General features: G+C 50.7%; 1 long non-coding RNA gene across 1 annotated transcript in view; it reads left to right on the forward strand.

Moving 5' to 3' along the window:
• Positions 1-831: 831 nt before the first annotated feature.
• LOC144792785 (uncharacterized) overlaps positions 832-17,176 on the forward strand; it is a 165,760-nt gene continuing 149,415 nt past the window's right edge. Inside the window, exon 1 of the long non-coding RNA XR_013602618.1 lies at positions 832-923. This is a non-coding gene — a long non-coding RNA (uncharacterized LOC144792785). The remainder of the gene's footprint in view (positions 924-17,176) is intronic.

Below are 17,176 nucleotides of genomic sequence, written 5' to 3' on the forward strand. Positions count from 1 at the left end.
ACTTTACATATTACTCCAGGTTAAACCTGGCTGCTCTGTACCAAGCTACACGAGGGATGAGCACAGGTTAATTTGGGGTTTCCTTGTGACTTCACACTGACCAGGATTGTGTTTCTGCTTGAGTATGGTTTCATCTCCCTGCCACAGGATTGTCTGTCTGGATGAGGTTGCTAAATTTGATTGTCTGCTGAGAGGTTTTCTTATAAAAATGCTTCTCTACTGAGCATCCTGTTGTCAGCATCAAAGCGTCAAAGGACATGCAAGGCACCTTTTCTCATAGGCGACCTCTGCATGGGTAATGGGGTCATTGTCTGTCCCAGCACTTACCGAATGGTTCTTTCACACCTACCATCAAGCACTCGATTAGTGCACTTCCAAGACAGTAAATTCCTGGGCTAACTTCAAGACAAGGCCAGCTTTAGTAATCATTTTCCAAAATATACAATATTATTCAATGTTATGTTTCTCTGCTCAGTTTTAAATAAAGGTTAAGCCAAATTCTTTACATGACCACATCATGAGGTGCACGTGCACTCTAGTATTGGTGCAATCATGCAAATGGCTCTTGGTCTGCAAGTTGAAACATCCTAAATACAGAAGGAAACTGATGATCTCAGATAGGCTGGTGACACTGAAGGGCTGTTAAACATGGGGGAATGGATACTTACATGAAAGGTGGGCCTGTCAGAAATTACTCTTCACTGGGCCACTGACGTTTCAGGGCCAACATAATATTAGGATATCTCCAGATTTCCCTGTTTGTCTATCCACTTTGTCCTGATGCAGTGTGCTCTTATTTGTCTTAACTCTATCTCTGTGCTTCACTTGCAGGTGAACATTGGTATCCTGATTGCAGTGACGAGGATCATCTCCCGGATCAGCACAGACAACTACAAGGTTCACGGGGACGCTAATGCCTTCAAGTAAGTCTGCCTGTCTATAATGCGCCAAAGGACAGAAAATAAATAAATACAATTCACATAGTGATGTGAGGGTAATATTTGGAGATCTTGTGTTGCTTGTTGCACACCATGCGTATCTTTTACGTTTGGTGGTGGGGGCGGGGGTTGATAGAGCACATGTGTACTTCAGGGTGACTAACATCTTATGTATTTTGGAAAGTGATCTCACTGACTATATCAGATGTTCCAATTGTATTTTTTGGGAGATGGTGCTTGGGTGCTAGTGCTGAGATATTGGTAGATGACCTTTGACTGCACCCATTTGTCTAGGGGGCTAATTACGATGGCGGATTGATCGCCACCGCTGGGCCAGCGGTGAGGTCCGCTGGCCCTGCGGACCGTGATTCTCCGACTGCCATGTTACGATGGCAGTGGGATCCAGACCGCGGGGGAGGCAAAGCTTGCCCACCACTGAATCTCCACAGGCAATTGTTATGATTGCCGGGTGAAGCTGTCAGCCTGCTTAAAATGGTGGGGGAGCCTAGCAGGCTCCGTCCGCAGAATTATGATTTCCATAGCGGTTGAACCGCCGTTGAAAGGCTGGTGGGGAATGTCTTCGGGGGCATGCTGTGGGCCCCCCTTATGTTAGGGGGAGGTGTGAGTGTACTGAGGAGGTACCCATGGTACCCCCTGCATTTAACTGCACCATGTGGCAGGCACAGTGTAGTGCCTGCCACATAGTGCAGTGAAATGCACAACACGCTCTTTTCGACATCGCAGCGGTGCTGCTGTCAGCAGCCACCCCTGCTATGTAAATGGTGCGGAATATGATCGCAGCGGTGGCAGTCCCACCCTAATCGGGTATGCGGGACTGCGGCATGCATGGCGGACGGTCCCAAACATCGCTACGATCCCGCCACCGTAACCAGTCCCATGGATCTTCTGGCCATGCTAGTGACCCAGTTGACACCTTCCTACACCTTCTTGGAGGAAAGCTACTGGTGTTGGATCATCACGCTAGAGATGGGAGGGTTTTCTGATTCTGTCTTCATAGTTGCATTCTGCTCTTTCCCAGGATTCCAGGGAGAGCCTTATCTTCCTCTCTGGATTTGATTGAACGGTTACACAGTACTCTGTTGTGGGAATATCTGGGAGTGGGAGGAATCTCCATGTTTCAGGGATAAATCCCCTTAATTGTGTTTGACAACTTGATCCATTCTGGGCGGTATGGTCCTGATTCCATCACATTGGTCAGGGTGCGCTGCCATATTGTACTGATTTTTTGGAGGTAGTCATAGATTTGGCATTCCTGATGACAATCATCGTAACTCAAACAGATGAGAGATAGAGTTTTACACCTTATCACTTTTTGTTTTTTTCTGCTGTGTTCATCCGGTGACTGACACATATCTGAGCCATTTTTAATAATTTGTTGTTTATGGCACTTGCACATTTTTGGGCAAAATATTATTTCCCACTTCATATTGGCACTCATTTAAACAACCTCTAAAGGATGAAAGGTTGAGTCATTCTTGCCCGAGTTTAAACCTGCAACTTCCATACCACTCATAGATCTCAAGAGTGGCACTCAATTTATGATGCGCGGTCTGCTATCCATCAGGTGGTGATGGCTATTTCCACTGCTGCCCTAGCTGGGTTCCACACCATATGTACAGATGTCTGTTGGCTTCTTGTAGATTTCTGTGCCTTTAAATGTGCCACTGTCACAGGTCTATACAAATACTTATGACATAACATAAGATTACAGCAGTTAGGAAAATGAGCAGACCATATGGGCCTGTGACCACTATAAGCCCTAGGCTTGGGGGGACCCACATACAATGTCTGCTGTATGCTGACAATCTACTCATAGTGGACATGACAGAATTGGGGTTGCAAAAAAATATGCATACTTTTCATGATTGCTGTTTAAAGAAACGCATCACAATCAATTTAGAAAAGACGAAGGTAATGTAGATGGGGAAAGGAAAGGGATAATTTAACTGGAAATTGGGAAGAGACGGAGGTCCTCATCCTCGGCTCCTCCCCTCTGCCTGGGACCACTCCTGGTGGCCGGCCTCACTGGGAGCTGCGCCGACACCCACTAACCACACTGGCAACCTGGGGTTCATCCTGGACTCTTCTCTGTCAATGACCCAGCAAGTCAACGCCAGAAGAACGGTCACCTAGGCCCTCGTCACAAGCAGGCTGGACTACGGCAATGCCCTTTACGAGGGAACCACGGACAAACTCCAGAAGAGACTCCAACGCATCCAGAACGCCTCCGCACGCCTCATCCTCGACACCCCCCGCCACAGCCACATAACCGCCCACCTGAGGGAACTGCACAGGCTCCCCATCAATAAGAGGATCACCTTCAAGTTCCTCACCCACGCTCACAAAGCACTTCACGACGACGGACCAGCATACCTCAACAAGCGACTCACCTTCTACACCCGAACCGCCAGCTTCGCTCTGATGACCTCGTCCTTGCCACCGTTCCACGCATCCACCGAATGACCACCGGCGGCAGATCCTTATCCCACCTGGCCACCAAGACATGGATCACCCTCCCCAACCCCCTACGACAGACCCAGGACCTGCTGACCTTCAGGACACTTCTCAAGACCTGGCTGTTCAGTAGCTGCCCCCCCCTCCCTCCCCTCAGCGCCTTGAGTCCCTCATGGGTGTGTAGCGCGCTTTACAAATGATTGATTGATTAATTGAATCATCCACTCAGTTCCTGGTAAAAGGGTGGAGAAATGATCATATGTTCCCTTACATTGAGTACTGAGCTTAGAAACATGACATTGAAATTTAGAGTTGGCATGAACCCATATAATGCAGACAGGAAGATAAAAACTGCAATGAGAAATGAACTGGGCTTGTGCACATGTGGACTAAAGGTAAAAGGCAGTGGCTCACACATCGCCCTGGACTGTTCGGGGTTCCTAGAAGAACGGAAAAAGTGTTTTAAACCCCTTTTTATTAAGTATAACATTATTAATAGGATCAAGCTCTTAATCTGTTGATACATATGAGATTTTTAAATAATGTCTGTGCAAAAGGAAGATTTTTAATTGCAATACAGGAGTCTATGAAAGAATTTTTAATATAATTTAAAATGGGCGAATCGGTAGGTATAAGATTCCCCACACTTGTTGAGGATGCTCTGGAGTTCCTGTATGTATTAGATATGTAATTCTTCCCATAATTGGATATGAATTAAGAGCTGTTTGCAATCGAGAGGCACTACTCCCACTGTAAGTTTTATTATTATTTTTTTTTTAAGTGATGGTTATGGTTTTATAGTTGCACTTTTTGTATTATTTGTATTTATATGTGCATGTTTTTACTGTGGCACCTTTTATGGCGATAATTGCAGAATAAAGTATGATGATGATAATTAATTTGGATGCTGCTGCTGGGTATGTGGCCATACCAGGTTTTTCACTAAATATTATAGCATATAGGGTTGCAGCAGGCAGGAATGTGTCCTTATGTGACACAAATATACATTCACTAGCAGCCTGCCCCGGCGTTGACCGGGGCAGAAGGGGGCTGGGGGCAGCATCGCAGCAGGAGAGGCGCAGCAGAGCGTACTTACAGTGTTTCCTTGCTCCCGTTTTGTTGGTCCTGGCCGCTTCTGCCCACGCTCGTGTCCGCTGTTTCTAGCAATCAGGCTTCCCCGACCCCCGCCTGCTCCGACATTGTCCATCATTTTGGGCCCCCGCCCGCCATGTCCCCCGCCTGCCCCGACCCCCGCCTGCCCCGATATTGTCCCCTGGAGCCTTACCTCGTGAAATGCTGAAAAGTACACAATTATGGCAGTATAACGAAAATATCACAAAGGCCCAGTGTTGAGGCGCTCTGCATAAATGTCCATGCCAGATCTAAAATCGACCCTTCTGCTTTGCTGTAAGTCCCCGTCCCCCGCCTGCCCCGACCCCCGCCTGCCCCGACATTGTCCGTGTTGAGGCGCTCTGAGTCCCCCGCCTGCCCCGACATTGTCCCCCTGAGCCTTACCTCAGCCGCCGCTCCTCAGTTCACTGCTCCGCCGCTCTTCTCTCTTCACGCCGGTCCGCTGTTCCTCACCGGCCACTCGTCACCGCTCCTCCCCCGCGTTATGTCCGCCCGGTCCGCTGCTCCTTACCGGCCGCTCGTCACCGCTCCTCCCCGCGCCATGTCCGCCTCTCCTCCTCGCGCTCCTGACGTGAGCACGCAGGTCGGGGCCAGCGCTACTTCTCAGGGACTACTTTTTTTTTATGTCATTTTTTTTTAAATATAACGTATTTTTTTACTTTATATAGCCTATGTCCATCTGCACACCCTGAGGATTACAAAGATGTATCGGGTATGTGGATTGGCGCTGTGGTTCCCGAGTTTACCCGCCTCAAAGCCTCAAAGTTCTTTCTTTATAATAGTAGTATAGATGTCACCATGTAGAATGAAGTGCAGTGCAAGAGCAAAGACAGCACAGAAGACTTCCAGTCAGGTAGATGTGACGTATGTGGGTGTTTTTATATTTTAGGTGACTAGAGGGGCATTTGTGCAGTTGTATATATTAAAAATGCCACAGCACCTCTGCCCATAATTGATTTCATGCTAATCACCATGGTCTCTCATCGCTTCTAAGTTGTCAAAGGCATACCAGCTGGCATTGTTATTTAGAAATCTAATTTGTAAGTCAGATAAATAAAACGCTACTCATTTCACACCTACTTAAACTTTGTAAACTAACTCTATGCATATAAATATTTATTCTGATATATATTTATGCATTTTACATACAAAAACATGCCTGAACATTTTTCAGTGTTCCAATCAGTTGTATCTGATTTAAAAAATAAGCAAAGAGTGATTTTAAGGGGAAAGTTGTATCGAGGGATATCATTCCAATGATGGCATTGAGGAGCACGGGGCAAATTTACAACCCCTTGCGCCACTGTTGCGTCACTATTAACATGGGAAAAGTGACGCAAAAGTGGCGCAAGGGGCTTGTACATTTGCCCCCACGTTGTGGGGCAAATGCTTTACTCCACTACTCCAGATTCTGAACGGTCAGCCTTTCATAGCTGATTTAGGTTAGGTGTGCTCTGCTGATAGGGGTGTTACTCTCTGCTTCTCCAGACACCCAACGCTTATGGATTCTTGTCACCTCTGCCATCTCCTCTTCTCCCTTTTCTGGGTTCCTTTCAAATCTGAGTTGCACCGGTGTATTTCAATTGCAGTGCTATGGCACATTGACTTAGTCTCTATATATTGTTAACCGCTACCGCGCTACCGCGCTACCGCGCTACCGCGTTTTCCCGCTGTGCGCTGATTTTTGAAGAACGCGCGGTTTGTTACAAAGCCAGCTCGTCATCCGCGTAGCGCGGGTAACGCCCATGACGAGCTGGCTTTGTCATCAGCGCGGAAGGGGTTAAAGACCCCTACCAAATTGTTCTGCAGGGGAAGAAAGTGCATGTACGACGATTGATGGTTTGACCAGTTTTCTTACCATTATTCATTAAACAACAGCTATGTTGTTTGATCCTTATTGTTACAACAAAAAGCTTTGTCCCCAAAATTATTGTTGAAGCTGCCTATCGGTTTAGTGACTTACACTAATCGTGAGCACTGCGCACCACTATTGTGTTTTTCCTGCAGCACTTTCACTGTTATCGGAATACTGGAATGTATTGAAAGACACACTGGGCCTTATTATGATGCGTCTGAGCCTTTCCGGGCTGCACCTCGGTTCAATTTCCGATCGCCTCAATACACTGCTGGCGGTCAGAAATTAAACCGGCTGGTCATTACTGCTGGCTTCCGACAGGCTCAAGGTACCCGTTGGCCAGTATTAGGCCAGCCCGTAATCCCATGGGATTACGATGCACAGTTTCCGGCAGGCTTTCCATGTCGGGCTTAGTAGTGCCGCCCCCTTGCCTCTGCAGCCTCAGGTTTGGGGCTGAGATGGCAGCGATGGTGCCCCAATGTTCATCCCTGCACGTATGGCGGGCACCCTGAGGTGCCCACCACACGGTGCAGAGAGGACCACAGACTCACATTCCTCTATGGGAGGTCATCTTACAGCCAGTTTGCGGCCGTAACATGAGCCCTGATAGGGGAATGGGAGTACGCGACTGAACATTGTTCGGTCGCATCGTGATTAGGTGGTCGGGACTGCTGACCTGAGGTCCGTTGGTCCCGTTTTCGCGTCGGTGTCAGGAGGACGTAAATCTGCCCAACATCATAATCACGCTTTGGCAACTGAGTATTCAATACCCCACATCAGTATTTGAACCAGTGATAAACATCCGTTCTACCGGCCCACAACAGCTGAATCATAAGGGATTGTAGTTGGTCAAAACAATTTACAAGTTAATTGTATCAGTATATTTTGGAAAGGATATGGTAGCCGGGATGAGATAACCATCTTCAATATGGCGACCCGGATAGCCAGTGTCCCAATCTGATGACACAGGGGGATCTTCTCCTAAACATTTACCCACCTATTATTACCTCCATGTCTCAGTGGAACTGCGTGTCCAGGTATCTGCCAGGGGCACCTGCCTTGGCAATGGGTAAAGTAGCACTTTGGCGGCAGGGGCGGCTCTAGGCTCATGGTGGCCCTGGGCAGGGAGCGTAGCGGGGTAGAGCGCGGAGGCAGTGAAGAGGGGGGGGGGGTCAGGGTGGTTGGAAGTGGAACAGAGCTGGAGGCCGCCAAATCCCTGCCAGGGGCCGCCACGCAAATATGTATCCATCCTCAGAGGATTATTATATTAAGGATATATATTGGCGTGGCGGCCCCTGGGGTTTGGTGGCCCTGTGCAGGTGCACAGCTTGCACACGCCTAAGGCCGCCCCTGGTGGCAGCCATGTCATTCACCACAGGCAAAATTATCAATTGTGACCAGTTAAGAGATAGGCCCAATCACTTGCTATATCCTATCATTTCACCAATTATGCTGTTTGGTTTAAGTTCTGGATTCTTAACTAATAACAGAATGACGCCTGCATAAAGAGAGAGCAATATTCTGAAGGTGCCACATTTAATGCCCCTATTACAGTTTAATTCCCTCCACAGCCTTGCCAGAGGTTTAACCGCCAGGGCAAAGAATATCAGACACAAGGGACAGTCCTGCCTGGTCACACTTCTAATTTTTATTGGAGTAAATATTAGTTGTATGTGAAATTTCCATAGTTTGCTTTTGCATAATTACACGAAATGAAGGCAAATGTATGTGCCATTACAAAGAAATACAGTAAATGCAAATCAATCATTTTGTGCTATATTTTAGTCCGAAATGTGTCCACACTTAAATTTTTAGTGCAAAGACACATTTAAACAAAACCACCACAAACAGCCGCTCTAGTCCTGCTGTCCCTGTGCATTCGTGGTAAAGTTTTACAATGAATCAGGGACTTGCTGTACATTTTTACTGCTAATGTGAACGTAATTATGCAAAGTGGCGTCATGGCGTAATTTCAGAAAATGTGTGCATCAAGCATAACATGAAATTCCTCAAATTGCACAAATTGCACCAGCATAATTAAAAAAATGTAAATATTTGATTGTTTACTTTTACACAGCCCCATTCTTTCAAACTTTACTTTTAGGCAGTGCCAGTCTGTAGAAAAAACACCTGGGTAACATTAAGAAATATTGTTATTCTGACTAACATTGTCAGATAATCAGATGTCGACCATAACCCCTTCCATGCTGATGACGGCCCCGTCCGTCATGCATCACGGTGGGCGTGTGCTGATGACGGCTGGGGGCCGTCATGAACCCGCCCACTCATTAAAACGGGTGCAGAATCGCGGCCGCGCCCAAGGGGTTAATGGTATAGAACTATAATGTCTCAGCTTGACCAGTGCAAGTATCAGGGTCTGTAATTGTTACATATAACACAATAAGAGAGATGAAGGTACATTCCCTGCACATCCTCCAAGATAAGTCAAAACAAACACAAAAAGATGCGATGATGGTCAGATCGTGTCTCACCTGGGCGTCTACCTAAGGACATAAAGTCTGCTAGAGAGCACGACGGATTGGATGGGAAAAACACCCACATTATGTAGCATGCTTCGTCATCAGCTTCCTCACTCCACGTGGTAAGATAATACTAACTGGATGGACTCACATCAGTGTGAGGGAGTTCTACAACTGGATATACGCGGGATCCACCTAATCTACAAAAATACCTTGAGGTAAACCTTAAGGAATTCCCTTTATTCAAAGGTACCTCGGGTATGGTTAGAATAAATGTTGTATGATTTGGGTACGGTGGGCCAACATGTTTCAACCCATATTACTGCCAAAAAGGTAAAGGCATTCATCAGGGCTCAAAGGATGCCTTCTCCTATAATAATAGTTTAACACACATAGATGGGACAAGGAATTTCCTACCTCCACCCTGCATTTTGGTTGTGACCCTGGCTCAAGTGTGTGCAGACTTCATGGTCCGGTCGGAGGGACCACCCTCAGTAGTCACAGTTTCATCAGAAGGAGTCCACTAGTTTTACCTACCGTATCTCTGAAATCCCAGCCATAAATGGACCGTCAGGTCCAAACGGACTTTCTCCATTACGATTGGGATTTCAGAGGAGCTGTTTTGCTTTGTATGATATTGGGCATTCAGTCCCTCTCTATCATCTTGTTTCACCTTGGCACTTTGTGCTGGCCCATGTGACGCACCACCCTGCACTAGTAGCCACTGACCCACCCGACTGTCCCTGTTGCTTCTATCTCAGACCCTGTGGTGTGGACTCCAGCCCTTCCCTCAATCCTAGACTCTTGCAGAACCCTCTCTGCTCTCTGTGTCTAGTGAGCCATTTAGGCTGCTGCAAGCTCCCGATATTCCTGTGGTGGTTCTCTGTTGCCCTCAGATCTAGCACTGATCCTAGCACTGACGAGGCGTTCTGGTCATACCAGCGTTTCATCTCCTCTTGACTAGCCTCCAGGTTGGCCTCGGCAAGTTCCCGGAACTTCCGAGTCTGATTGCGGAGTGTCAGGAGGTACCGGTAGACATCCGGTGGGGCCTCTCGAACTGCTGTCTCCCAGCCTTCCTTGACCAGGCTGAGGGGGCCTCGAACCGGGTGTCCGTACAAGAGTTCAAAAGGGCTGAACCCCAGGGATTTCTGGGGTACCTCTCGGTAGGCGAACAGGAGGCAGGGCAGCAGGACATCCCATTTGCGCCGGAGTGGCTCTTCTAGGCCCTTGATCATCCCCTTCAGTGTTCTGTTAAATCGTTCCACTAGTCCATTTCCTTGGGGATGATACGGGGTGGTGAACTTATAGGCGACCCCGCACTGTTGCCATAGGGACCGCATATGCTTCGAGATAAAGTTGGAGCCCCGATCACTCACGACTTCTCGGGGGAAGCCGACTCGGGAGAAGATGCTCATGAGGGCTCGGCCCACCACGGGGGCCGTGATGGTTCGGAGGGGGATGGCCTCAGGATAGCGGGTGGCATGGTCCACCAGGACTAGGATGAAGCGGTGTCCCTGCGAGGTGCGAGGGTCCAGGGGCCCTACGATGTCTATTCCTACTCGCTCGAAGGGGGTGGTCACCACGGGGAACGGCTGGAGCGGGGCTTTGACTTTCCCCCCGCTCTTCCCGCTGGCTTGACAGGTCGGGCAGGTTCTGCAGTGGTTATGCACATCGGTGCGCATTTTTGGCCAGTAGAAATGGGTCACCAGGCAGCTGTAAGTTTTGTCCTGCCCCAGGTGCCCGGCGAGGGGCACATCATGTGCTAAGTTCAGGAGGAAGTCTCTGAATCGGAGGGGTACGACCAGTACCCGGCCGGCCCCTAGCTCAGCAATCTTCTGCTCACTGTAGAGGAGGTCATTGTCCCAATAGACCCAGTGGGACCCCGCGGGGTCTCCCGCGGCTTGAGTAGCGGCTTGCTGTCGAATCCCCTCGAGGGAGGGGCAGGTTTTCTGTTCCTGCCGGAACTGTTCGCGGGTGGGGCCACCTTCTTGGCGCCATTGAGCGAGTTCTGGGAGGTGGTTGAGCTCGGCGAGATCTTCTTGGTCGGGCCCTTGGGGGCCATGTTCGGGGTCGGCGACCTCGGGGACCACGGGTGGCGGAGGTGCGGGCCATTCTGGTTCCTCGGTCAGAGCTCCCCCCACTGGGGGGGAGGCTCGGGCGGACATGGAGCGGGTGGTCGCACAGACCCACTCGGGAAGGCCTAGCATCCCCAGGTGCTCTCTTCGTTCGACGCCAGCCCATGGGGAACTTTCCAGGTCGTTCCCAAGGAGGCAGTCCACGGGGGCATCGTCGCGGACAGTCACTTTCAGCATGCCCGACACTCCTCCCCACTCGAAGGTGATGCGGGCCATCTGGCACAAAGTCTCTGAGTTATCTGCGGACCGGACTGGGCACAGGACGTTAGGAAGGATCTGTTCCGGGGTCACCAGATGGCAGCGGACCGCTGTCACGCTGGCCCCAGTGTCACGGAGGGCTTCGGTCCGGCGACCATTGATGGTGACCCACTGGCGGTATTTCTGGGTGTTGCCGGGGATCGGACCTCGAGGGATCAGGTCGTGGGTACCCAGGCATGCTAAGGTCATGGCGGCGGGCTCCCACTCGGCCTGATCGTGGTCGTTGTCCTCTTCCTCACTTCTTTCTTCACCCAGGGAAGCTGCCGCGATCTAGCGGGCTGGGGGCCCGGTGGTGCCGGGTCGCTGATTCATCGGGCAGAGGGGGTCATTCGCATAATGACCTTGTCGCTGGCACCTGTGACACGTAACGTTTGGGCGGGGCCCCGGTCTGGCTGGGGGGCCCCCTCTCCGGCCCAGGGATGGCGACGTGGAAGTAGGGGAGGACCCCTGGGGGGCGTCCCGTCCCCGGCTCTGGCCTGCTCCGCCGCCTCGTGGTCGGTGGTTCCCCGGGGATCCCCGGCCGTAGTCTCCCATCGGGCTCCGGGGAACTCGGGTGCTCACCCATCTATCTGCCTCGACAGCGAGTTTTCGTGGCTCAGTCAATTTGCTGTCGAGGAGGTGCTGCCGGAGTTCGACGAAACAGTTATTGGACAGATGCTCCCATAGAATGAGGTCGACCAACTGCTGGTAGGAGGTGACCTGGCAGCCTCGAATCCACCCCTCGAAGGCTCTGCTGTAATAGTTCACGTATTCCACCCACGTGGTACCGGGGATTTTTTTGCAGTCTCGGAATCGCTGCCGGTACATCTCGGGGGTGAGTCCGTAGCGAGTGAGGAGGGCGGTCTTCATGTGCTCGTACGAGGTCATCTCGGTATCAGGGAGCTCCAGTAGGGCGTCTCGCCCCTCGTTGATAAACTTCCCCCACAGGCCGGCGCCCCAGTCCTTGAGGGGTACTCGATGGGCGGTCATGGCGACCTCGTAGGCTTTGAACCACTGTTGGATGTCGTCGTTCTTATAGTACTCTTTGACGACATCTTTGGGTATGTGCACCTTCTTGTCCACCGGGGGGGGGTGAGGTCTTGGCCCCGGAGGTGCCGGCCTCGTTTGCCTTGGCTTTAAGTTCCATTTCTTTGAGGACGCGCTCGTGCTCGAGCATGAGTTTTTTCTCCTCGAGGGCTAGCTTCCTTTCTGCCAGTTGGATTTCTCCTTCTTGTCGGAGTCGAGCCAGATCCAATTCGTGGAGCCGGTTCCTCTCTCGTTCTCGGGCGTCTTCGTGGGAGAGGCCCGTGTTTGGGGTTGCAGGTCTCCCTCCCGCTGGGTTTGTCTCGGTCTCCGGGCCTCCGTTCGGGCCCGGGTTATCTTTATTCGGGGGTGGCGCCTCTCCGGCGTCCACCCAGGCCTGTAGGGCTGATTTAAAGTCTTATTTGGTGCTTAAGCCAGTGGTAGCGATGCCTAGTTCTTTGCAGAATTGCTTTAGCTCCTTGTGACTGTAGTCTTCCATTTTCTCTTTCTGGAATTCTGTGCTCATGGTCGCAGTGGGTTTTTCTCGGTAGCGAGTGAATCACTCTCTGTACGATCTGCGTGGGCTCGGATCCCGGCGCTTGCCACCAATGTTAGAAAGGCGACCCCGGGGGAGGCAGAAGATGTCTGACTGACCACCCCTAGGTCCACCCCTCCGTAGAGAAGTAGCCGAGCGTTACCGAGAGGCCTCCTGAATGAGGGCCCTCTCCTAGGATCGTACAGCAGAGTAATCACAACACTACAAACGGACACCACACAGGAGGTCAAGTTCTCAGGCTTTTATAAGTAATAAAGGTTGCGGGTTCTTGGTAGTATATACAGGCGGATCGAGGGATCCGTAAAGGCTCGAAAATGGGGGTAAGGTAGCGGGACAGTCTCACTCTGGCGGGGAAGGGATACCCTACGCACAGCTCTCAATCCTCGAGCTGGGGGGTTCCGAGAGGTTCGAGCCGCGGCAGCGCCAGCAGGCTTGCAAGGTGGTACAGCGAGGTAGGCCGCGGCAGCGCCAGCAGGCTCTCAGATGGTTCAGCAAGGTAGGCCGCGGCAGCGCCAGCAGGCTCTCAGATGGTTCAGCAAGGTGGGCCGCGGCAGCGCCAGCAGGCTCTCAGATGGTTTCACAAGGTAGGCCGCGGCAGCGCCAGCAGGCTCTCAGATGGTTCAGCAAGGTAGGCCGCGGCAGCGCCAGCAGGCTCTCAGAGGGACGTCGGGTTACAGGAAGGATGAGTTTGTCTGGTGTCGGCCGTGACAGCGTCAGCAGGGCTTCCAGTCCAGGATACAACTGGCGCCCTACTCCGGGGCTGGCCCAGATATAGGACGGAGGTCCTTTGATGTCCGGACCCTCTCGCCTGGGTGTCAGAGGGGCCGGGATGATGGTGTCCAGACACCCAGCAGGGGGGTGGAGCCAGCGCCCAGGGAGGCCGGAGGGCGATCGATACCAGGCGTCCGGGGACGGCTGGAGGGCCATCGAAACTCCTCTTCCTTTGGGATCTGTCGAGTGGCCACTCGACCACCTGGGTGGATCTTGGTGCCTCGATGTCGGGGCTTCGCTGGAGCCTGGGCCGGGGCCGAGGCCACGTGGTCGTGACGTGGGGGACCCAAGATGGAGTCGGGCACGGCCTCGTGCTTAGGTCGTGATGGGCCTACGCTGGAGCCAGGCCGGTGATGGGGATCCGGGATGATAGCCGGACCGGTGGTGTTGGGGCGTGCAGGGTCGGGCCGAAGGGGCCGCCCGAGGTCCGGAGGAGGGCTGATGTCGTCCTGGGCCCGCCATGCGGGAGGGGTAGGACCACGCCATGAGGCCGGGTCCAACATGGTGTAAATCTGTTCAGTACTTGCTGAGAAATTAAAAATATAAAAATATTGATATCTGAGCTCCGAGGAGTTGCTACAAACCCTCCCAAGCACAAGCTTCATTCTGATTGACTGCTAACACTCCAAACCAGAATGTGTTGGCAGCCATCTTGTGACTCGGTAACTGAGTCACAAGAAAACAGTTTAAAAAACATTAAAAAACAAGAAAAGGGGGAAGTGTAGAAACACCCTGAACCCCTTTGGCCTGCTCAGGGGGTCCCACAAGAGCCCCTTGCGCCAAAAGAAACATTTCTTTTTTTAATCGGCCAAATTTGCTCTGGGTGCGTGAATCCGGCAGCGAAAATAAATATAAAAATGATGCGCAGGCTTCCGCGCTTTGTTTTAATGAGCCCCCGGGTGGGCCAGGTCCCGGGAGCAATATGTATATATATATATATATATATATATATGAGGGGCCACGCAGGCCCCTGCAGCCCAGAGGACAACCACCTTCCCGGGGCTTGTTTAATTTAGGGTGGGGGGTCCTCCAAGGCCCCCCAAGCCCCGGGGACCCCCATCTCCCCAGGGCTTTGTTAATTTGTTAGTGGGGGGCCTCAGGTCCCCCCGAGGCCCCGGGGACTGCCACCTCCCCGGGGCTTTCATTATTATTTGCAGGGGCCCTCGCAGGCCCCATCAAGTCCCGGAGATCACCATCTCCCCGGGGCTTTTTTGATTATCGAGGGTGGGGGCCTCGTGGGCCCCCAATCCCCGGGGACCACCAACTCCCTGGGGCTTCAAACATGATGGGAGGGGGGCCGCGTGACCCCCTCCTGGAGCCCTTGATGGCCCTGGGGACCGCAACCCCCCCCCCCACACCCCACCACCCAGGACCGGCTCCTGCAATGTCAAAAAGCACAGCAGAATTGCTTTGGGCAAGGGGAGCTGCATGTTAGCAGCTCCCCTTCCCCAAAAGCAATGCCGGATCCCACAGAAGGCGGGGAGCCGGCAGGGACCGTGGGGGCATTGGGGCTCACCCCATGGTCCCAACTTGAGGCCTGGCCCCAAGGGATGGAGTTCCCATGGCCATCATGAGTAGATGTGTGTGTAGACCTAGGAATCAGTGAGTGGGTATGTAGTAACTGGTATTGGTGTGTCTATGGTTTCGAAAATGGTAGTCTGTATTTTAGAGTGGGCGTATCAAAGGTTATATAAGGGTGTGAGGGGGTGCATCAGATAAACATGTGGATAATGTCATCACTGATGTCATTTGAGATACCATCAGTGATGTCACTAGCCATGTCATGAGTGATGTCATATGTGACGTCATCAGCAGTGCATTGCGGGGGCGCGAGTTATAGTTCCCTCAACTAACTATAACGGAATTTCTCAGTTTTTTTACGAGTAAAATGTCCAACTAACTATAACGTCCCTGAAACCTGTGTTTTTTCAGTGAATTACTAAGGTTTTTTAAATGCTAATTTCTAGCTATAACGTCCCTAAAATCCATGGGCCTCGTTTATGAAAAGTGACGCATCGCTGCGTAAAGACAGCGATGCGTCACTTTTCACTGCGCTCTCCCTGCGACATTAACGATGCGTCATATTTACAGTATGACGCATCATGTCGCAAGGAGTTACAGATACGTCAGTATTTCAGACGTATCTGTAGGCGCAAAAGTGACGCATTGCTGGAGTGTGTCACAAAAGTGACGCAACTCCAGCAATGTGTACTTTCACATGGGCAAGTCCCATGTTGTTAGTGTCTGCGTCAGTCTTACGCTGGCAGGCGTTAGATTTTGACGCATTAGCGGCCAAGAAATGGCACACTGAAATCTTATAGATTTCACTGCGTCACTTCTATGACCCTTTCTTGCGTCAATACGCCCCCCTTGCATACATTATACCTGGCGCAGGTATAATGTGGCACAGGGGTTTACAAAGTGACGCATCTACCTAGATGCGTCACTTTGTAAATATGGTGCAACAAGGCACATTTTTTACTCCGCTGGTGCGTCATAAAAAGTGACGCACCAGCGGCATAAAAGTGATGCAAGGCCTCATAAATAAGCCCCTATGTTTTTTTCAGTGAATTTCAAAGGGTTTTTAAATACAAATTTCTAACTATAACGTCTGGGAAACATGTTTTTTTCAGTGTATATATATATATATATATATATACCGTTCCACAAGTGCTGAAAGCTTTAGGAAGCACTCTCCATCTGCTTACAACAGTAACATCAGGCTGCAATACCCCACCCCGCAACTGTGGCTAATTAAAGGAACTAGTGATGTCATCCTAAATCTCTACCATTTATTTTTTGCCACTCAGCCTGTGAACAAGGACGAAATGAATGTCTGAAACGCGTATGGCAAAGCAATTGATCTTGTGCAGAGGAGGGACTGTGTTGCAGCCTGATATTACTGTTGTAAGCAGATGGAGAGTGCTTCCTAAAGCTTTGCGCACTTGTGGAACGGTATATATATATATATATATATATACACGGAAAAAAACATGTTTCCCAGACGTTATAGTTAGAAATTTTTATTTAAAAACCCTTTGAAATTCACTGAAAAAAACATGGGGGCTCAATTATGAGGCTGTGCATCACTTTTGCGCCGCCGGTGCGTCACTTTTTAGGACGCAACAGCGGAGTACAAAATGTGCCTTGTTGCACCATATTTACAAAGGGACGCATCTAGGTAGATGCGTCACTTTGTAAACCCCTGCGCCACATTATACCTGCGCCAGGTGAGAGTGCTTCCTAAAGCTTTGCGCACTTGTGGAACGGTATATATATATATATATATACACTGAAAAAAACATGTTTCCCAGACATTATAGTTAGAAATTTGTATTTAAAAACCCTTTGAAATTCACTGAAAAAAACATGGGGGCTTATTTATGAGGCCGTATGTCACTTTTACGCCGCCGGTGAGTCACTTTTTATGACGCACCAGCTGGGTAAAAAATGCACCTTGTTGCGCCATATTTACAAAGTGACGCATCTAGGTAGATGCGTCACTTTGTAAACCCCTGCGCCACATTATACCTGCGCCAGGTGACAGTGCTTCCTAAAGCTATGAGCACTTGTGG

The sequence above is a fragment of the Lissotriton helveticus genome, chromosome 11, assembly GCF_964261635.1.
Source record: "Lissotriton helveticus chromosome 11, aLisHel1.1, whole genome shotgun sequence".
In the NCBI taxonomy this organism is placed as follows: Eukaryota; Metazoa; Chordata; class Amphibia; order Caudata; family Salamandridae; genus Lissotriton; species Lissotriton helveticus.